This window comes from Myodes glareolus, chromosome 11, assembly GCF_982192425.1.
Source record: "Myodes glareolus chromosome 11, mMyoGla1.1, whole genome shotgun sequence".
Lineage (NCBI taxonomy): Eukaryota > Metazoa > Chordata > Mammalia > Rodentia > Cricetidae > Myodes > Myodes glareolus.
This window is the reverse complement of record NC_142036.1, coordinates 68,300,923-68,325,162: the sequence shown is the minus strand read 5'-3', so window position 1 is coordinate 68,325,162 and position 24,240 is coordinate 68,300,923.

Below are 24,240 nucleotides of genomic sequence, written 5' to 3'. Positions count from 1 at the left end.
GTGGTGCCCAACAACAAGCTGACTGCATTTGATGTGGAGGATACAGAGACTGCAAACAAATTGCCCACAGATTGAAGTAATTTCCATGGGGTCACAGATGTCAACAGCCATCTTTCAGAATTGGTTTTCTTTTTAAACTGGAAACTTCTTTCATGATGTCGTCTAGCTATGAAAACGAGCCTCACATAACACACGTTTAAAGCTGCCTGGGGGCCCCTGGGAGCTCTTAGTTATGTGTCATTCTTTCATAATACCGATTTCCATCAGTGTTGCTATCACAATTATCACTACATTAAACAACCATTGAACATTCACTGACTGTAGAATACTCCAGGGTTTAAGAAAGACACCACCTTTACATGACAACAGTGCAAAACTAGAGACTTCCTATACAGTTTCACCAATCCATGTAACATGGCTGTATGTGGTGAAAGAAGTAATTCTCACATAATCAATACAAACATAGTGAAAATTGCAAAGCAAATGTAGTATGACAGTTATCGGACAAGGGAAATCCTTCTAGAATCTTCCTGCCTTTGCTGTAGAAAGTTGATATGAAGGTTTTTCTTATGGAGACAATATTTGGGGCTTTGTTTCCACAGAAACTGGTTGTTATGGGGAAACACCATGGCAAGTGATTTTCTGGTTCTCGTAGGTGACCAAGAGAGAAAACACAAGCGCTTTGAGGGAAAGGACTAGTTCAGTCATTCTCAACCTGTGGGTCATGACCCCTTGAGGGGGGGGAATCACATACAAGATATTTACATTATGATTCATAACAGTAGCAAAATTACAGTTAGGAAGTAGTAGTGAGATAATTTTATGGTTGGGGTCACCACAACAGGAAGAACTGTATTAAAGGGTTGCAGCATTAGGAAGGTCGCGAGCCACTGAACTAGTCTGTCACCTCTCTCACAGTTAACACAGATACACATTTAATTATGCCGACAGAGTAGCTCGTATCTAGGTATAGGTATATGTATATATGATGGCCGCTTATTTTGGTAGGAATATGGCAGAGTAGAGGTATGGTATGGATATTGGAAGAGGTACAGGGAAGTTCCCAACTTGCTGTTGGGAGAGAGTGGTGAGGTGTGGAGGAAGAGGTGCTCCTGCAGCTGGTGAGCCCTGGACTGTGTTAAAAAGGACAGTTTTACCCCATAATTAAAAGAATTTTTCAATGCTTCACTTATTTGCTTTGCAAACCTCTTATACATTGAAGTTCACAGTCTTGCTTAACAAGCAGACTGTTATTTGTGGAGATTAAACTGAATATCAGGATCACGTCCTAGTTTTGCATGCCATGATACAGGATCATTTTGATTACACAATTATGTCTTCAGTATAAAGGATGGGTATACAATTGGGCCTTTATTGGATTTACTATTGTATGAATTAAATAAATAGACATTCACTACAACACATTAAGGCATAGCTAGGCCTATATTTTTTAAGTGCTTTATGCATCTTTGATTGGAATTGAACGATCATAGTTGGTAAAACATTATAGTGGAGACCTGTTCTAATTCTTTCAGAACTGATTCTTAGTGAGATTGGCTTGAAAGTAAAGCAGATGTGGGGAAACAAAAAATGACAGCAGCAAAATTGTTTATTGTTTATCCTTTTATTGCTGGAATCCAAATTGTCTTCGATTGTCTCTTTAGTTTATTGCCATGAACTTGGATCCCTTTGTTTATTCAGTACACACAGACACACACACACACACACACAGCACATCATAACTAATTGGTATGTGTGTTGGGTTATTTGAGGGAAAATAATGGGGAAATTATGTATTTTACCAAAGCTGACTTCCATAAGATGCATGCATTTGAACAAGTAGCTTTTTTTTTAATTGAGAGAACACTTGTTCTTCATGTGGAGACAACAGTAACTCCCCTCAAAAAGGGAGTGCGAGGCTTGAATGGGATAACGTGGACAAAGCACTTAGAAGAGCCTTAGTATAAGGCATTGCAGGTGGTGGTCCTGTTCCTGCTGGTCTTTCATGTACTTAACTGGTCCCCGGAGAAAGAGGACTCAGTTAAATTCTTTATAACTTGGCTTGCAGTATTTATTTGTGTGTGTGTGTGTGTGTGTGTGTGTGTGTGTGTGTGTGTGTGTGTGTATAGTCCAAAGATCAACTTCACTATTTTTCTTAAAAGTCATCACCTTGTGCTTTGAGACAGGCTCTCTCACTGAATGAACCCGGAGCTGATTCAGCTAGGCTGGCTTGACCAGCAAGCCCCAGGGATTACAAGCGCATTCAGCTGTGCCTGTACTGGGAATCTGAACTCAGCTTCTCATGAGTATGTAGAGTGACCACCCCCATACCCTGGCTTGCTTGCAACATTTTAAATCACTCACTGATTGCCTGAAGCAGATACTGTAGCATACATCAACCCATGTTCTCAGAGCCAGGGATCTCTTAGCAGCATATCATGGAGGTGTGAAGGTTTGACCTCTTGTTCAGGGTTTGAAAATAATGGCATGAGTACATTCTCTGGGCTTCAGATTACATCTCTTCCACGCCAGGCATGCAGAAGGAATTTATAAATATTTATTGCTTACACTGAGGAATTCATCTGTAAAATAGTTGACTGAATGAAGAAGCCAGTCCAAACCTTTTCAGGGCTTCCAAGCCCGACAGAGGAAGTTCCTCAGTGAATGTACATTTTCTGTAGCTCTGCCATGTGAAGCTTGCAGCTGACCGGATGCCCATGGACACCAACTTGGGGTGGTGACATGCTTTTAGAAAGAGGGGGTTTAAGGAAAGTGGCCTCAGAGTGACGTTGTGCTGTCAGAAGATTCTAATAGAAGTGGGAGTCTCCTGTCCCACGTGCTCCACTGTCTGGAGGTATTGGTTTCTTATATCGTCTGGGTAGTTTCCTGGACTAGAACAGAGGCCTCCATATCAAATTCTACCATTTATAGTTGTTTGAATCCTTTGTTAGTCATTGTCTTTTTGCTCCAAGGTTTTTCTTATTACATAAACCCACTTTCACAGAGTTTTCAACTGGGCCAAGTGTTGGGAGAGGAGGGCAACGGCATGCTTTGCCCTTACTTGGAGTCACCAAGAATGCGTCTCTGCACGCAAGGTTCAGGGATGACACACTTTGAAACCTTTAGGGACATCTCTGTACATGAGGTTCAGGGATGATACCTGCGTTCTGAGTGCTCTCAGAGCTGAACAAAGAGCAGGTGAGAGAAGCTGTTCATGGGCCCTTGTCAAGCTACCGCTTGAGATCAGTTTCTTCTACACCCATCATATTAAAGCTATAAAATTGTCAGAGTCATTAATAAAACTCTTCTGGCTTGTTGTCAAACCTTGGGTGATAGAAGGAAGAAGAAATCCGCAGTGATGGAAAATTAACATTGGGCCATGTTGCTGAGATGAGTGTTTTAAGGAATTAGTCTTGAGGAATGTATGTATGTATAGGTATATGTATAGATATACACACATATATGACATAATATGACATTTAAAAATGACTGTTCATCAGGTATTGTGTGAGATTTTTAAGTGCATCACCCCATTTAATCTTTGGAATGTCCCACGAGATAAGTGTTATATTTACATTCATTCTATAGAAGAAACATCTTGAGGAACAGAGTATGGAGAGGGGACATATGGAGGGGTGGACAAGTTCAAACAGGGAAACAAGTGGTGGATTGGAGAGACAAGGGAGAGGGGCATAAAACAAAGGAGGTTTGAGAAAGCATAACAAGGAGTTTGAAGGCATAGGTCCTGTAAGACTAGATAATGCAGATCCTAGAAGCAATGGTTCGTAAACAGAAACCCAGGGCTAAGTGTGGGGCAGGGAGACCTTCAAAACAATACAGGCTCGTGCCTGCTGGTTACCTACGAAAACTAGCTGATCAAAGACACGGCTGCTATAAACAATGCATACTTTAGATGCGAGGTGTGGAGAAATCAGTCTGGAACTGAGCTGGAAGAGCCTTCCCTGCTGTTTGGTTCTCACTGTGGTGGATGGGGCTATTCAGACTGCTAAGGGGGTAAAGGCATCCAGGGTCTAATACAGCTGTAAACTCTGTGAACTACAGTACCAGCCTGCCAGGCAAAATATGCCTGTCAGTGCAACGGTGGCACAACTGTTATGGGAAGAACCACCTCCTTCTGACTTGCATTTGGGGTTTTGTTTAAAAGCAGGAATTCATGCCTAATACTTGACAAAAGTATCCATGACTGGGTAGGAGCCTCAGGTGACTGCTGGCTGAGTTGTCACAGCACCAAACTATAAATATCTATGTTTTTATACCTGAGACAAAGGCTGTTCTTACCCTGAAATGGAGAAACCACTTCATGCAGGGAACAGTGGTAAATGCCGAAGCCCATGGCTGTTCAAGACATTGAGAAGCAAGGGCAGCTGAGGATTCAACCCTACACGAGGCAGCTCCCTTAAGGCTTAGGGAACACAAGCCTTTATGCCTTTACTTGAAGAGAGGGCAGAAAGAATGTAAGGAAGACACGAGAGGAGCTTCCAAATACCATCTTCTAGGCACGACACGGTCATGGCAAGCAGGACCTAACACATCTGTGCATGCTGTTACTGGGTCCACAGAAGCCATGCCCTCCTCACAGCCAGCTATGGAGGGAGAAGGGGCACATGGAGCCTTACCACTTATGCTGATCTATTGCCAGCCAACAGGTTCTGGGATAGGCTAAGGCATGATGCCCACTTATTTACCCACTGGAGAGCCCACCAGCCTCCTTTGGCTACTTCCAAATTTAAGATCACACAGACAGCCCTGGTTAAAAGGACTCGAAGTCAAAAATCAGTAATAGAGGAGAGGGATGTGTAGTGAGGAAAGAGATTATTAGGGGCAGGGAGGACATAGGAGAGGGTCAGGGAAGGAATGAGCAGGATATATGGTGTACATGTGTGAAGTTGTGAAAGAACAAAATTTTCTGTAAAAGACTCCAAAACCAAACGAAAAACTGAGAAGGAATTTCCAGGTGACAAATACAAACAGCTTATAGGGCAAGCGGATCACATTTACTGCCAGCCCCCTGGCGCATGTCTGTACTCTCAGTTCTGGAACACAAAGGCAGGAGGACTGTAAATGTGAGGCCAGCCTGGGCTACGCTGCAAGAGTTCTAGGCCAGCCTGGGCTATGTAAGGAGAGTGTATATCCACAAAATAAACAATCAATTCCAACTCAATCAACTGAATAAACAATACCATCCGTAACAGAACCAAATCTCCAAAACCGGAGCAAAACAAAACAACAACAACAAAGCCGCATCCTGGCTGCCGCTTGAGCAGGTCCCTCTTGGATGGTGGCTCTGGAAATAAGAATGGAATAAACAAGAGAGACACGAGCATGCAGCATGCAGCATGCAGCGCAGCAGTGTGTTTCAGCTCATCTTAACAGCCGTCAGCCATGTGCATGCTTTGGGGTATGCCACTTGTTAAAGAGACGCCAAGTGCAGAGAAGGTTTAGTTTTATTAAAACGAAGATATTTTATCACAGCCTAAGGGACGGTACAGTCTGATTTCCAAAACTTAAAAACAACCTGCCGGCTGAAGTAGGACCCAAAGGCGGCATGGTACACTATCAAGCCCACTATAAAGCCGATTGGCAGGATTAAATTCTGGTTTATTTCTGTACTGCCAGTGAGCCCAGCATCCTCATTACCCGTGTTAGTTACAAAGGGAAAATACGGCTCCCAGCGCAGGGGACTTGGTTGAACTAGTTTGGAACATTTCTAAAGTGGGTTGGGGGTCCCTAGAGGAGAAGGATCATGGTCAGGGTCTCCTCTATCTTCAGTGGAAGGTTCTGAAGGTTCTGCCGTGAGACTTTGTGCTCAGGCCAGGCTTTATTTTGGCAGTGCTGGGGAAAGAGGGGTTCCGCTCTGCCACTCACCTCCCGGGGGCTGGGAGAGAACTTGAAAGGGAGGGACAGGGGATCCGGAAGAGGTAGGTGTGTATTGGAATTGCAAAAGTGAGAGCCGGTTTTGGAAACAGGTGGCTTTCAGGACAGAAGAAGAAGCAGTCAAAGATAACCAGCTTTGCTTTCTCGGGTGGGTGGTGGGGCGTGTCTTGTCCTGAGACTCAGTCAGAAAGCAGTGGGCAGGGGTTGGGTTGGGGAGGGGGCCTGCGGGGAGAAGAGGTAGAGTATTAAGGTTTGCTACAGGGACCTGGGGAAGGGGACAGATTTTTCAGAGTGAAATTACCCCTATTGAGGATAGAAATATGGAGAATAAGGGGACCGACCCCTCACTCTGGGGTCTGGTTTTACTACTGAAGGCTTTCTCCCTCCTGGCTGTAACGCTGCAGCGTTCTGGGCCTCTCACCAGTCACCTCCTTTACGTGGAAAGGCTAGTTCTCATCGCCCGAGCAACATTAGAGCCTACTGGATTTACTGCATCAGATTATAACTCTGTCCAAAGCACTCCTGGAGTCGCCCCATAATCTCACTTATCAAAAAGATAAGAAAAAAAAAAAAGGAAAGGTTTCCTAGCAACCTTTCGAGATGTAACTTGAGAGCCACAGAAATGGTATGCATGGCTGATGCTAATTGCGACTGTCCTTAGAGGGGCCCACGCACACACTTGGGTATGTCTTTCTTTCTGAGCGCTCTTCTTCTCTTAACTTTTATGCTTGACGTCTGCGTTAAACTATCTTTAACAAAGCCTCCAACTCTTCTTCATATCGGTCAATCTTGACATCTTTAATTTTTAGTTTTATGTTTATTTATGTGTCTAGGTGTCTGCATGTATATGTGTGCATACGTATGCAAATGCCTAGGGAGGCTGAAGGCATCAAGTCTCCCGGAGCTGGAGTTACAGGCAGTTACGAGCTGCCTGACATGGGTGCTGGGAACCACTCTCAGGGCTTCCTTAAGAACTCTTTCCACTAAAACGTCTATGCAGAGCCCTCAAACTGGTTCCTATTTCAAAGCCACAAAGCATAAATTTTGGCTTGAGTTCAGGTCTCTAAAAGATGGAGGGTGTTTTTCAGACCGCTGAGAGCGCCGACGTAGAGCCGAGTCTCTGTCCTCTTACCACTGAACCTAGGACTTCCTTTGTAGTGATTTACACATTTTGCTTGACAGAAAACTTCCCACTTGCTATTGGGCTGCTTGCTGATGCAAAGGTCGAATGGGATGCTATTTTATTAAACGGCAGTCAAGTAATGAACGACTATCTTCCATCTCTAAATTGCCTCATAGCTTAATGCGATGAGATGAGGTTGAGGGGAGGGGCTTTGGAAGATGGGATGGACATCAGCCAGACTGGGGAAGAAGGTGGCCACAGGCCATCTCAGCCTGTTGTGTCATGGTTTCTTCCTAGATGAAAACCTTCTGTCTTGGAGGGAAGCTTCTTAAGACAGAGTATTTACAGGAGAGGTGATATTCTAAGGGAAGGAGAAATACTTCAGGGAGTGTTCTTATGGCAGGAAGTAAACAACTCAAACTACCTTCAGGAAGTCCCTAAAACGGACCAGATTCACCAAACCCTTCCTTCCCCGAGAATACATAAGCATCGAAACCATTGAGAGAAACCTGACTTTCAGACAAACCCAGGAGCTTAAAAGAAACAAGTGCCAGCTAAACAGCCCCGAAGCTGCAGAGATGAATTGAACTACCTAGTTCTTAAGAAAGAAGGTAGGTGAGCTGCCCAGAAGAGGCTAGGACGTGGAAAGGATGCTCTCCAACCTGTTGCGCTCCCTGCAGTTTGTGTAGTCTGCCCCTGGTTTCTAGCTTTGGTGAACTATCGCCCAGGCTGGGGTGGGCTTTGGTGATGGAGTTGTCTTTGAGTCATTTCTGCTCTTATAAGTGACCCCTCACCCACATTCCAGTAAGCAACCCCAAGAAAACTCATGGTTCACCAAATCAGATTTTGGGGATATGTGCATGTTGGTCTGTTATCAGTTCCCTGCGCGGGGCGAGCAGACCTTGGTCATGTTTCCTGAGGAGTAGTGCCCCAGCCACACTCTCCCTATGTACTGTGGTCTGAATGAATGTGTGTTTCATCAGGTGGAACTGTATCACCAATGTGAAGCGATGGGATTATCAGGAAGTGATCCAGTCATCAAAGCTACGCTATCATAAATATGGTGGTGGCCATTAAGGAAAGGAGAGGAGGGAGAGGGAGTGCAGCCAGGATGTAAAATAAATAAATTAATGCAGCCCGCCACTCCTTTTGCAACAGTGGGAGGGAGTCTAACCGTTGCTTTCTTGCTTTCCTTCCTTCTATCACATTGATGACACAGCAGAAGCAGGAAATGAAGAGTGACCTTCGCCAGATGCTGGATCTGTTGAATTCTTGATCTTAGAATTTTTTTTTTCTTCCCAAACTGAGAGAACTTTTGTCTACAAGTCACATTGAGTGAAACTATCCACAGCCAGCTCAGGTAGACTCTCCCTGGGAAGACCCTCCCCATCCTACCCATTGGACGGCTTCCTCTTAGAGACTCCGTATGGGAAGACCCTTCCTGACCTACCCATCGGACGGACAGCTTCCTCTTAGAGACTTACCTACCCATTGGATGGCTTCATCTTCTCATAACATGTAGCTTCCAAAGCTGCTGGGTCTGGGAAACCCAACTGGTAGCAACATCTGCATGCTAACTTCTGGAGGCAGGAGCCAATGGATGAGTTGGGTTTGGGTTGCCTTTTGCCCCTTACATGTTACTAGGAATCATTCATCTGTGGAGAGGCTCCTTTTCTTTCAATCATAGATTCCTCACCTCCATTACATAGAACTGCTATAAATTCAGACTGATCATGTAGCTTATATGCAAAACCAGGCATTGAACTCTAGTGTGGCTAGCACTGCCTAATCACTTAATTGACCGTGATAATTTTATTATCTAGGTTTTAAAATTAGACAATTGGCAGTTTTTCTTTCAAAATGCTTCCAGGTCGATTACATATGCAATATCTACATGCCCAGTAACTGCTTTTTCAAATGACATTCATTCCTCTTTATTTTATTTGTAAGCGCAGGGAGTTCAAGGAAAGCATTGTGGTAAACAGCCAGATGAAATGTGAGCCGTGTAAAGAGCAACAGCGTGCAGAAATATTGCTATAGATACTAAGACCACATCCCGCCTCGATGCGGACCACACATAATTGAATCATGCTCAATAGAAGGTCATTACAAAACCGAACTTATTTGCAATGCTAATGTAGGGAAGACAGCTGTCACGGGGAATTAAATATGATCATTCAGAGCTTGGGTAAATGAGGTGTCCATTATCTTCTGGCTGTGTTGCAGGCCGCTTGAAGAACACAAATGAACGACACTGTTGCAGGGACCAGCCCATGGTTTTGTCTTTCAGTCCTGGAAATAGGAGAGCTCTGGAGGTGGAGGCAGGGAGACAGAGATACAGAAGAAAAGACTTGGCAGAAAAATACAGGCAAGTAGGCAAAGAGTTTTTACCTTCCTCCCCTTAAAGAAACTATGAATGCACAGACATAATCAAAATTCTATTTTCTGATGCCTGAAATAGGTTTTAATTCTATTAAAGATTTTTTTTTTGTCAAGATTCATCCCCATCTTCCTAAGACTCAAATCACAGCCAACTCACAAAGGAGGCAGAATGTGGAAGGGGAGAGTGGGGCGTAAACAAAGCTAAGCCTTTTGTCCCTTCTCCAAGGCTTCCCTTCCCATCCAAATGGATAATAAAGATAACAGAACTTTCTCGTGGAAAATCAATCTGCCAATGGGCATAAAAGGTACTTGGATCAGCTCTAGTTTTAAAAATGCCATTAATTGTCCAATTAACAGAGAGAGGTTTTCTTTGATTAGATCTGAGCGACCTGCTGACAAATAAGTTTCCTCACGTTAATAATGTGAGATACTGAACTGTCATCTTTGGACACATAATAAAGTTAGGGGCAATTTTTAAAAGTAATTAAAGATAACACCATTTCCTGCTAGAATATCGAAGGCAGGTAATTCTAGAACCTGCTTTGTCAATCTGAAGGCACAATACACTGTGTTTGGGAGAAAAGCTAGGCTTTGGAGAACAGCGACCAGTGTGACTCTCTTAGGAAGAAGAGCCGCTGGTCAAACAGCTCTATGGAAAAAATGAGATCCTCAGAAGTCCCTGTTTCTCGTGTTTTAAACTTTATTCTTCTCTGTAACCTGTCAGTCAAGTTAGTAAGTTAGTGGTCTCTCTCTCTCTCTCTCTCTCTCTCTCTCTCTCTCTCTCTCTCTCCCTCTCTCTCACTCTCTCTCTCTCACACACACACACACACACACACACACACAAAGGAGCGGCAGTAAAGGTGATAAGCTGATCAAATGAGAAGTCTGTCTGTATCTGTTTTTGTATATTCTAAGAAATGTAGCACTGGACGTTTTTGTGTGTGTATTGCGGTATATGAATTACGTTTGTGAGGTATATATAAATTCAGTTCAAGAAGGAATTGTATTTGTAACTTTCAGGAGCTTTCAGTGTCTGTGAGCTGCTGCTGGGTGAACTCGTTCTGACAAGTCAGTTCAGGTGCTCGCGGAACAGTTTGGAAAGGCAATGCAGTCTGAATGCTTAATGGGAATTAGAATTAGAATCATGAGGGAGCTTATGCAGAGATATTTTTTTCCTCCATACTCACAAAATATCTTTCCTTCCGGGGCACGGGATTTTTGGTGATTAAAAACTATTAAGAACTGTTCCTTGGAAGCGTGACTGTAATCCTAGCACTTGGGGGAATTAGCGTAGGAAAATTGTGGGTTCAGGACTAGCCTTAGCTACATAGCTTAGCTTAGTGATTTTGAGGCCAGCCTGGACTACATGAGACCCTGTCTCAAAAAACCCACAAAACTAAAAAAGCAAACACTAAAGAAACCAACCAAATAACAACAAAACAAGCCAAAAATAAAACTCATAAACAAACAAAAATACCTATCCATTTGAAAGATTATTGGGATACTTACAGTGTTAGAGGTTTAAGATTCTGAAGGAATTCTCTAGAACGTCTTCTTAGCGGAAGATTGAGCGGTCACCCCATAAGTACCCCCACGTTAGGAGAACTGTACCTGACTAACCCAGATGCCACCAAGCACTCAGTGTTTCTTTCTTACTAGAAGATTGAGCAATTTAGTGAGGGATTAACTAGTGTAAATATCTGTGTTCGTAATAAAACTTTCAAGCAATATAATGTTCAAACAGCAAGTGAAAAGCCATAATTCTGGCTTCCCAGAAATACTGTTGATAGTATTATTAATATCAGTTCAATACTTTTTACTTTATTTACATAAATAATCTTATATATTTTCTGTTTTCTATAACCAATTTCTTATGGATTGAGATGTATTTACCTTGCATGTTAAGGTCTTTTAAAAATATTATCAGCATATATTAATTACAGACAATAATAGGCTTCATTGTGGCACTTGCACACACATGTATAATATATTTTGATCATATTCATTCCCCATTCCCCTGTCATGGCTCCTACCCACTTCCCCTGAATCCCTTCCTTTCCTCAGCTAATCATCCTACAATCATGTCTTTCTCTTTGTGGCTCAGTGAGTTTCGGTAGAGGTTCTTACAGATACATGGGCATCTTACTGGTGAAGGCTCAGGGTTGAGCCTCAGTATTGCAGGGGGAAAAGGACAATAATTTTAAAGATTGGAAAACTATGGTCAATTGTCCAAACCCTGTCCCTTCCCATCACCTGCTGGTGTAACCAAATTTTACTGGAACAAAACCACACTCGCCTGCTTAGGTATTGACTGCTTTAGTGTGACAATGGCAGATTTGAGGAGCTGCAACAAATTGTATTGAATGCTGAGTTGAAAGTATTTATGTATTGCTCTTTACAGAGAAAGCTGACTGGCTTTTGACTTAACCCATCATTTTCCTGGGTGTGAAGATTGTTTCTGATTTTATACTATAAAAATAATACTGCAGGGCCAGCGAAATGGCTCAGTGGGTTAAAACTCCTGACAGCAAGCCCAACGACCTGAGTTTGATACCTGATGGGGGAGTCCCCTCTGTGTACTGTGATTACCATTAATGAATAAAAAAACTGCCTTGGCCTGTTGATAGGGCAGAACTTAGGTAGGAGGGGAGGACTGGACTGAATGCTGGGAGAAAGAAGGGCAGAGTCATGGAACACCATGGAGCTGCTGCCATCAGAGACAGACGTGCTGAAACTTTGCTGGTAGGCCACGACCTTGTGGTGATGCACAGATTAATAGAACTGGGTTAAATTAAGATATAAGAGTTAGCCAATAAGAGGCTAAAACAGGTGTTTTAATTAATACAGTTTCTGTGTGATTATTTCGGTTCTGGGTCACCGGGATGAACAAGTGGCTCGCTGCAATGAATACCGGGAACCTAAATTGTGGGAGGAGAAAACAGATTCTCCCTAGATGTCCTCTGACATACAGTGGCACATACTTATCCTCATCCCCACTCTCCCATACTAACTAACTGTAATAAAAAAATAATACTGCAATAAATATGCTAGAAATTCTTCATGGTGTGCCCCTCCACTGCCCTGCCTCCTGTCCTGTTGATAGGGATGGATTTTATTGCTGAGGCCTTGGTCCATGTGTATCACCGTGGCTTCTGGGTCTAGAGACGGAATAGTTAAGGCTGGTTATACAAATACAGTCACACATCACTGATGGGAGAGTTAAGGGATGTCCATGAAAGTCTACTGGGAATAGATAGCCAAAAGCTGGTAACCAGTTGTTCTTAGACACTACCCTGTGTGTCTTTTTTTTCCCCTTTCTGATTTTACTCCATATCCTTTTGTCATTATAAACCACAACTGTAAGTGTGATAGTTTATCTGAGTTCTGTGAATTCTAGAGAATCATAGATCCTGTAGGGTTCTTGGAATCCCTGTCCATCTTTTCTTGCATATGAGGGAACAAAGGAAGGAGGGAAGGAAGGAAAGAAGAGGGAAGAGAGGGGGAGAGGAGGAATGGAGAGAGAGAGAGTGAGAGAATGTGTGTGTGTGTGTGTGCGCGTGTGCGTGTGGGTGTGTGTGTGGGTGTGTGAAAGAGAGAGAGAGAGAGAGAGAGAGAGAGAGAGAGAGAGAGAGAGAGAGAGAGAAGGGAATTGATGTTTTGTAGTTGGGTAGGATGAGAATAGATCCCATAGGTTTATATATTTGAATGCTTGGTCCTTAGTTGGTGGAACTGTTTGGGAGGAGTTAGAGGTGTGGCCTTGTTGGGGGAGGTGTGCCACTGGAGGTAGACTTTGAGGTTTCAAAAGCCTGGGTCATTCCCAATGTGTTCTCTCTCTGCCTGCTCCTTGTGGATAAGGGTGTAAACTCTCGGCTACTGTAGTGCTATGTCTGCTTGCCCCTTGCCATCTTCCCTGCCATAATGGTGATGGAATCTTACCCTCTGGAACTGGGAGCCCTCTTTCTTATATAAGTTGTCTTGGTCTGGTGTCTTTTCACGGTGACGGAAAGGTAACTAAGACAGATGTCTAGGTAGAAAGCAAACATGGAGTCATGATAGAATCTGCTACAGAAACGTGGCTGTGATGGCTACTCATGGGAGGAGAGAACCTCAATTAAGGAATTGTCCCTACCAGATTGGCCTGTGGGTGTGTCCGTGGGGGCATTTTCTTGATTGGGTAGGTGGCCTAGAGTTTTCTAAGAAAGGTTCCTGAACATGAACCTGAAAACACGTTGGATAAGCAACACTTCTCAAAGTTCTTGGCTTCTGATCTTGCCTTTCTTTGATCATGGACCTGCCCTGCTCGTCAAATAAACTCTTTCCCCTAAGTTGCTTTTGGTTAGAGTTTTATCACAGCAGCAGAATTTAAGTAGGTCAGTGGCCAATCACAGGACTACTGAGGTGATCAAGGTTGAATTGTCCTGGGTTCGTAAAATCCTAAGGTTCAAAGGTCCAGGAGAATGTGAGTTTAGGGCAACTACACTGCTGTGAGGTGCTTGGGGTAGCAGGAAGGATCTGAGGAGGCTTGTGTAGCTGTGGGGAAACCAGGCATTCATGACGACTTTTGACCTTTGTTTTTGCTCTGAGCTTTGGGGATAGGAAGGATAAGGGAATGCCGTTGCTCTCAGATGCTTACATTATATAGAAGGTCCTTCTTCAAATCGGAATCGAGGTGTTCTTGGAAGGAGTCCGCTGGCATAAAAACAGCAGGTATCTATTTCAAGAGGCAAGTCCCTCAGACTGTCTGCCATGTCTCAGTTGCTTCATCTGGAAAATGGGGATGATGGTGATTATCTGATTATTATATGGGCCAAAGGGAGTAATCTTTCTGCTTGGGTCACAGAAAACGGTCAGTGGTGGTTATTGTTTAGGGCTAGGAGTGACAGTTCTGAATTTTGGCTGAAAGTAGTGACATGGATTTGCAACCTTGGCACTTGGGAAGTGAGAGAGAGTGATCTCGAGTTCGAGGCCAACCTGGGATGCATCCAAATGTTAGCTCCTTGTTTGTTCTGGGTCTTACCTGAGTCCCTGAGCTTCTCATGGTAGGAATCGCTTCAGTCACACGCATCTCCTGTGGTCACCCAGGTCCTGGTATTCAGATAAATCCTCCGCTACCACCAGCTTGGAATTGTACACTCTCAACAAGAGAGTGTTCATTTTTGCACAGGACCCTGCAAAAATTGTTATCCAGTCATATCTCTGTGATTCTGTTTACTCAAGGGAATGGAAATAATGATCTATATCCTGCTGTCTTTCAGTTGTCTCATTTTTAAGTGTTTAAGTTTTACATCAAATGACTTTATCCTTTCCCATTTATTTCAGTTTTTGGTCATGTTATCCTGTGGTGCTTATGGAGGGGCCACTTCACTTTAAAGAGAGACATCAAATGCCATGTCCTGTAGGAGAGTAACAGGCCCTAAGCACACACAGTCTCATGTTTAGCCATGAAGAGCCATCCCCGACTATTTCAACATTTTCCATAGAGCACTTAGTGTTTTATATGAGGAAATCATGGCATTTGAAACTGAAGATATAACAAAAAGCAGAGCAATTCATGAACTTATATAATAGGAATACAGCTACCCCCTGAAGACTGATGCTTTGATGTAAAGTGTGGTATGAAAGCAAACTTCGGGACCGTTAAATGCCCTCTTATAACTAATTCTTGCAATTTAGGTCCCTGCAGTTTAGAGCAGAGGAAAATAAAGAACCATGTCCCACTAGAGAAAGTAAATTTGAAGAAAATATTGAAGTAAAAGGAATAAACCATTTCTGAGTACTTCAAACACAATGGCATAGTTGTCTTTTTAAATAGGGCACTTGTATTTAATTTCCACCCATCAGCAGGTAGGGAGAGAGGTGGAGAAGGTGAAATAGCTTTACAGATCAACAGAGGCCTATTGAGGTAATAAGAGGTCTGACGTAAGCATATGTTTAAACTCTAGCAATTTAAATATTTTCATATTTGAATTTCTATCTTCAACACTAGAAAATTAAGTGTTGGATATGAAGTCTAGTACCATATGGAGTGCTGAGTGAATGTCTTAAAAATTCACAGGCATCTAAACAAGCAAATAAGATGTGTGTGGCATGTGAGTGGGAAGTGCTTGTGATGGCCTCATGGTGAAAGCTGCCCTTGGTGACTCTATGACTGCCTGTATGCAAATCAACCAAGATCTTATAATTTAGCAAACAGGGCTGGTTTAGAAAGTCTGAGAGGAGCTATATACAATGCTTCGGGGGAACCCCAAGCTGGTGTTAAAAAACATCAGTGGGAGTAGCGTTTGTAAAGAGTAAAGACACTTGAGTTAAGAGGTGGAATGGCTGACATTTTTTGAACTGAGTATTCCTCCTGACGACCACTCTGTGATCAGCTTTATATAAGGAAAGGGAAGGAAGGATGTGAGCAGCCCTGTTGGCAGGCTCTGCACTGTGGAGAGTGAGAAAGGTGGTGGGTGTGAAAATAGTGGTCCGCTCTTCAATGAAGGGCTTTTAATTTTGCAATTAATAGGGTGCTTTATTTTGCACCAAATCTAAGCCTTCAGAGCCACCCCCACTTGAACTTTAACAAATAAGAGGCAAACGAGTGTTGGCATGGGGTCCGGGAGCCCGAGTGTGGGCAGAGCACGTGGTTTTAAAATTCATTGTTCATTAGTTCATGTTTGTAGGCAGAAAGCTTCCCAAAGGTCAACAGTGTACTAATGTTTTTTATTACCATAATTACTCCAAATGGGTACCTTTTGCCACTTGGACTGCGCCACTTTGAAAAATTACTTTTGAAAAATAGTTTTTCAGTCCTTATCCTCTCTCTTCAGAGTGGTGAAGGGAAATTACTGGTGGTGGATGCTGCGGGAAGCAGAAGGACGCAGAAGTGGCCTGGTGTAGGCCACACACTGTGTGTGTGCTGGGGGAGGGGCCAGCTGAAGAGAGCACACGGGTGTATGATGGTTTCATTTCTGCAGGTAGGAAAGTTATTTGGTTTCTATTTGAAGGGCTTGGAGTTGAGTCTGGGATTCAGTCAAGGTGTTGGTGGAGTGTAAATGACAAACTTTGTTTTGTGGGGGTGTGCTTATGTAACACACACACACACACACACACACACACACACACACACACACACACAATTAGTTTCTCCTCAAGGATGCTAGCCAACCCTTGGCACAGAGTTGTTCAGACTGGTAGGAAGAAATCTAACTGTTCTATGGTACAAATTGCGATTTAAAGCAGTGGAATGCTCTAGATTTAACTTTTAAAATTTTATGATTATTTGCATGAGTGTTTGATGTGGACGTATGTGGGTACACCCCACATACCACCATGTGGGTACAGCCCCAGTACAGGTCAGAAGAGGGTCTCAGATCTCTCGTGGAGGTCCAGATGGTTGTGAGCCACTGTGAGGGTAGCTGAAGGTCTTGAGTCCTCTGGAAGAGCATCTCGACTACTAAGACATCTCTTTAGCCCTAGTCTAGATTTTAGATTTAGTCATTCTTATATTTTTTTTTGTAAGTTCAAGAGAGGAATGAAGGACCTGACAGTAGCGTGAAAATGGCTTAGGAAACCGCAACTTTAAGATGTCCCCGCAGAAGGATGTGCTAAAGGCCTCATAATGGGCAAGTTTAGGGAAAAATCACAAATTGGGGGATTAAAACTGCTTTGGTCTGTTGGAAGGGTTCTGGTTGGTCCAATGTGGTAAAGTTTGGAGTGAGTAGGGCCTTTAAAAGTGGGGAGTTGATTAGTTTGTTGGATTATTGTCCTCAGACAGTATTAAGATGGCTTTCATGGGAGTTCTGAGTTAATTTTTCTGATACCAAGTTACTATGAGAAAACCAGTGGTGGCATAAACCTTTACTCCCTGCACTTGGGAGGCAGAGGCAAGAGAATCTCTGAGTTCAAGGCCAGCCTGGTCTACAGAGAAAGTTCTAGGACAGCTAGGGATACACAGAGAAACTAAAAAAGAAACAAACAAATAAACAAACAAAACCAAATCAAACCAAACCCTTAAAAGGCTCTGGCTTTCTGTCTTACTATCTTGCCCCTCTGCACACATATTGTCAATCATAGTGACTTAGCCAGGGGCTTCTCTCCAATAGAGTCAGCTCTATGTAGATTTTCAACCTCCCAAATTGTGAGCTACAAAGTCTGTTTCATTTCTTGAGGACACAGCCTCAGATGTTTTATTACAGTGACAAAGAAGCACCAATCTTAAATCTAAAAATGTCATGACTTCTATGGAATGTGAAAAATTTTAAGAGGGAGTTTATATTTTCATGTTGATAAAATATTTATTAGCTTTTAACCTGTTACTAATGTTAAATATGCAAACTAGAAGGAATATTTCACCCCAAGAATTTGTTAAGTTCTGGTCATTCTAGCAATATATTATCATAGTTGACTGATTTAAACAGTGTCACCTGACAGAATAATCTCCTAAATATAGTCTCTGGGATAACCTGTTTTGGTCATGTTTTTAACCTTGGTATTACAGAGTGAGGACAAGTTAGATAAAAAATATTGTGTGGTGAAAGCAAAAGATAAATTGAGGTCAGATTGAGAGAGCCGTAAATGTCTCAGATCTACGATTTTGGAAGGTTACTCTGGCAGCAGGTGGAGGCGGCATTGCAGAGCATGGGGTACAGGAAGGTAAGACACCCAGCTGGGTTATTTCCTGGTGAGAGATGACAGTGCAGACTCATGTTCATAGGAAGAGGGAAAGGAATAATAAATTGCTGCTTAGATAGGGTGAAGTGACGAGGTACACGATGGATGGTAGAGGGAAAAGAATGAGTCAGTGAAGACCCAAGTTCAGGTGGCAGGTGGTGACTTGTGTTTCATCACTGAGTTTGAAGCACATGATAGCTGAGCTGTTCCGGCGGCACTCAGGGTAGGTGCAGTGTCTGCTGCAGTGAAGAAACACACACTGGGTGGCCCAAACAACATACACCTGCTGTCACCATGCATGGTGGCTGAAAGACCATGGAGGTGTCTTTCCTTCAGGGCGTACTAGAGAAAGTTTTATTTTAAACTGTTTTCTGACTTCTGGAAATTTCGTGTGTGACTCTGGTCTGCATATGATGCTGTCATTTACATGCACAGATGTCCCCTTTATCATGATAAGTGGTCACATTGACTAGCTATTTCTCCATCATAATGTATGATTTCATCTTATGGAGTTTTTTATGCATGCCATCTAGGATTCTTCTGAAAATATTATCTATGTACATGATGTGTATGTATGTGTGCACACATGTGCATGTGTGCAATGGGTGCATGCCATGTGCATATGCAGTTGTCAGAGTACAGCACTGTGAAGTTATTTCTCTCCTTCAAGTGGGTTCTGAGGGTCTAACTCAGGTCACCAGGCTTGTATAGCAAGTACCTTTACCACCTAAGCCATCTTGGAAGCCCTAACCTCATCCAAAAGTTTCTGTAATGATCCTACTTGGAAATAAGGTCATATCTGAGATAATAGAGTCTAGGTTTTTTGAACATTTTTCTTTTGTGTGTGTGAACACATAATCCAGCTACCTCACAGTGAAGTGATAGTGACCTACTGAGGATATACCAAACAAGTCTGAGGCTCCTATGGATTCACTGCCAAGGGTGGGGACAATGATGAAGGCTACACACAGAGAGTGGGGGGTTATCAACACATACGGAACAGCTATGTACTAAACACATTTCCACACATTGTCTTTTGAACTTATGAATGGGAGCATTTGCCTTATCAAGTACTTTGAGACGGCACAGGATATGCTACCCCATGTAGTTGGACTTTTCTTTGGACCACCAGCTCACAAAGTCTCCACATGGAGACTTATTAATTATGAAAGCTGGGCCTTAGCTTAGGCTTCTCCTACTAGCTCTTTTAACTTAAATTAACCCGTTTATATTAATCTACATTTTGTCTCTTGACTTTTAACCTTTCTTTCATCCTGCATGTCTGATTCCTCCCATGTCTGGCTAGCATCTGTCCCCCCATTCTCCATGCCTTGAGTATCTCTTCCTCTTCTTTTCTCTCCTCAGAAGTCCCACCTTTATCTCCTGCCTCGCGGCTGGCCATCCAACTTTTTATTACACTAATTATAGAAATAAATTTTCACACAGTATACAAATATCCCACACTTTCCCTTTTCTGTCTAAATAAAAAGAAAAGGTTTTTAACTCTAACATAGTAACACTACATACAACAAGAACAATTATCAAGCAGGAATTCCATTTAAAATGTTTTTGGCAAATTCAGAGAAAGTACTATATTATCTATCCTATCTTAGTGAGTTCACAGTTTTATACCTAAACTATTTTTCTATCATAACTTGTATTACCATCCTAAAATATCTTTTTAATCTTAAAACATCTTCTTAGATAAACAACTTAAGCTTTTATGTTTCTCAACCTGTAAATGTTACATCTTTTATGTATTTTTTTCTGAATTTGGTAACAAAGAAAACTGTATACTATCTAATCTTCAGTCCCCATCAGAGACCCAAGAAGGATATTATCTGAGTAAACAGGAAGTGTAGAGCAAAAAACTTCTAATACTATAGAAATGACAGACACGACTGGCTGCCTGGACAGTCACCCAAGTTCATCCTGAAACATTGTGGCATCTATCTTTGGCCTAAAGGCCTAGGACATCTGACAGACTTCTGTGAAGCAGGACATTTTGAAGGATTGTCCTACCTTCTCTTGGCAAAGTTTGACAGTTGCTTCCTTTTGTGTCCTGCTTGTATAATTTGGCTAGCATACAGTCAGCAGTCAAGGCCAGGACAATTTCTTGCCTAATGATTAACTTTGCCACAATGGAAACAAACTCCATATGGGGGTTCTTTGATGACCATCTTCCTTTGTTTTTGAAGTAAACTTGTGCTCCCAGGAGCAGACATATCTCACTGTCATGCTATTAAATATTTTAAATGCCATTTTATGTAGGTCTTGGAGATATTTGAAGATCATCCACCTAAAATATATTTTTGTATGACCTTGGAAACATACCTAACATGACTACAAGTTTGATTGTTATAGATGACTAACAATTAACCTGAATTTCTTAATTATTCTAATAGTTTATAATAATAACTTTTAAGGACTAGAACTTTACATTACATTTTTAAATGAGGTGCTTATGTACAACACCGTAAACAAGAGTAGAAGTGTATACATATATAGTATATATATACTATATATATGCTACATACATATATATATATTAAAAATAATCTTAAATTCGTATCAATATAAAAAAAATCAATACCAATGTAAAATGTTTGAGACTAGTGGCTGTTTAAAAGTAAGCTCAACAATTCACTCATTTATCCCATCATTTCTATACTATATCCCTCCTTTTTTTCTTCAGGAAGAGATCCCCTAATCTAATCTCCTTTGTTCAGTTTTTTTCCTGACTGTTACCAATAACAACTTGTAACCAATCTCCCTAAATGATGGCAAGCATCCATAACCTACCAAATAACCAAAAACCACCCACCTCACTGTTGTGGGGAGACTGTTTTTTCCTTCCTGGCTACCCAGACTTGAAATAACCACACAGAAATTGTATTAATTAAATCGCTGCATGGGTTATTAGCTGTAGCCTCTCGTTGGCTAGCTCTTACATCTTAATTTGACTCATTTCTTTTAATATGTATATTGCCACATGCCTGTGGCCTACTGGCAAGGTTCTGGCTCATCTGTCTCTGTCGGTGGCTACATGGCATCTCATTGACTCCACCTTCTTTCTCCCAGAATTCAGTTTAGTTTTCCCTACCAAGCTCTGTTCTGCCCTGCTATAGGCCCAAAGAAGTTTCTTTATTAATCAATGGTAATCACATCATACAGAGGGGAAATTCCACATCACCCCACCTCTTAAGAATGTGGGCATTGTGTTCTTTACACTTCTTCCTGTTGTCTTGAGGCATCTTTAGGGGACCTTGAGAAAAATGGGATACTTGTCAACTTCTGGGAGAGCTAGTTGTTGTCCAGTCTCTGTGTGATGCAAGATAAGTTCAAGACTTATCTGATGTTCTGGTTGGAGTAGTCTACGAGGCTGAACCACCTCAGCTAGCTTTGAAGTTGTTCTGGATGCAGAATTTCAAGGTAACTGCAACAGAGGCATTCTGAGAGGCTGGATCTCCTGGGCTACTGTCTGGTTCTTTTTTTTTTCTGAAAACACATAAACTTTTAAAATACACACACACACACACACACACACACACACGCACACACACACACATATATACACAGTTATGGAATGTGCATTATGTACAAATCAGCTAAAGATGAGTTTTGTTTTATGTTTAAGCATGTAAAAGGCATCTATCAATTTTATAAGTCTTTATTAGGCCTTTATAAACTTTATTAGGCCTTAGCTTAGACTTTTCCCACTAACTTTTATAACTTAAATTAGCCCATTTATGTTCATCTCCCTTTTGCCTTTTGTCTTTTTACCTTTCTTTCATTCTGAATGTCCGATTCTTCCTGTGTTTCATTAGCATGCCTCAATTATCTCTCCCTTCTTCTTTCCACAGAAATCCTGCATATACCTCCTGCCTAGCAATTGGCCATTCAGCATTTCATCACACCAATCACAGCAAGACATTTTTACACAGTGTGCAAAATCCCATAATCCTGAAATATGACATCTTAGAGTGTGAGAAAGCAACACAAAGAAGCAGATTCCTCTAATCTTCTCCTGTCCTTTTCTCTGAAGAAAATCTTCATATCCTCACTCAGGAAATGCACCAGCCAGGGCTGGAGCGCTGGCTCAGTGGTGATAAACACGTGCTGCTCTTTCAGAGGACCAGGGTTTGCTTCCCGGCAACCACATACCTAGACTCACAGTTGCCTTTAACTTCAGTTCCAGACATGAGGCCTTCTGCTGTGCTGGTATCTTCACGGGTTTACATATATGCAGACACACATATACACATAAATAAAAATAAAATACACCTAAAACATAAAGAAATGCACCAAGAAGAAAGGATCGAAAGACTCCAAGGCAGTAAGAGAAATCCACAAAGACTTGCTAACTTCCCTCTGGTTTATTACTGTCAGCTCATATCACCCTCATTGGGGCATTCTCTCCAAGAGTGCTCACCATCTCATCTAACCTAACCAAGATGGTTTATCTGTTTCTTCTTTTCTTAAGGTTCCTATGGTAGACAGACAGTCAGACAGACAGACTAATGGACGTGCCCCATATAGTAAATACATTTGAGTGCTTTTCTCTTGACAGTTTTTTTTGTTGGCCACAAACCTACAATGGAAAGGAAAAACTCTTATTGCCCCCAATCCTCTTATGAGTAAAGCTTCCTGTTATGTTTATCTATTTATTTTTAGAAGATCTCTTTTTTTTTGACAATTCTATATATGTCTTTTGATAATGCCTCCCAGCTTCCCCCTCTCCCTGGACATTCCCCAGTGTGTCCTCCTCCTCCTACCTACATGGCTTCTTTTTCCCTCTGAGTACTGTGACCAGTTCTGGTATCCATTGATGTCACTGCAGAAAGAGACTTCTCAGGTCTAGGTTGAGAACAACACAGATCTATGGGCATCAACATAAACACTTAAGAGGCAGCTTGTCTACATGTCCATGGCCTATGACATTCAGAGTTGGCTTTTGACCAGTTTGACTGTATTGGGCATGAGCCCTTTCCCATGGAGCAGGCTCAGATATAGTTGGTTATCCCTCCAACTTTCATGCCTAGGTGTTACATTTTGCCCAGCGAGTTGTTGTAGCATTCAGAATTCACAATAGGTAAGACCATTGGTGTTTCTTCTCCTTAGCATCCTGTATAGCACTATAAATATGACTCAGTCCAGTGTTTATATTTTGTTGGTAGACAGGGTGTTACACTATGTTGCTTTGGCTGGTCCAGAACTTGATCTGTAGACCAGGCTGCTCATACTCATTACCTGAGGAGACTAGAACAGGGCATCAGATCCTGGAACTGGAGTTACAGACAGTTGTGAGCTGTTGTGGGTGTTGGGAATTGAATCTGGATCCTCTGGAAGGGGAAAACAGTGCTTGGAACCAGCAAACCTTCTCTCTAAGCTCCCTCTCAGTGTTTAGATGTCTGATCTGTCATTTAATCCTCACCTAGAAAGGAAAATTTAGGGTGAAACTGAGGCTGGAGGTCATATATTACATGGATGATCTCTAGGTTTGTATGTACTAAAGGCTTTATTTGATTGCACTAAAGATGCAACTTCCTCCTGGGGATAATCTAGAACAAGAAATGGGCTGAGTTAAAAAAAAATGTAGAGGACGCCAGTTGCTCGGGAGCTGGCAGTAGGAGGCAGTGAAATAGCAAGGGGAAAGGAGAACTAGGAAAAAAGCCCAAACAGGCAGAGGAGAGGACCCATATTAACTATTTAGATGGCTAAGGACCCAGGAGTGTCTCTTTGCTTTAGTGCCCTCTCTGCTCTTTGAACGTACATTTGATTAAGAAGTGAAATTAGAACAATTTTTTTTTGTCCACAGTGATTACAGGCAACAGATTCACTGTAAAATAAAAAAGAGAATTACTGTCAATTTTATTCTGAGCTCACCACAGTCAATGTGCTGTTGAGGAGAAACACCAATTGTGATAAATTGCTCCATCTGTCTATGTGCATGGACCTAGCGATTATTTGGAGGCGAATTTTATTCTTCAGTTCTGGGCATTGGTCCTGGTTCTGAAGGTTGTGAGCACACACTTTTCCAATGTACATATGTGTGCTGTTGTTTATGTGGGCAAGAAATACTTTCAGTTGTGTGTGAAGTAACGCAAACTACAATGTTAGTAAATGTTCTTTACTAACGCAAAGAACAGTGGGGAAGATCTGAAGGCTAGGCTGAGGCAGTTGAG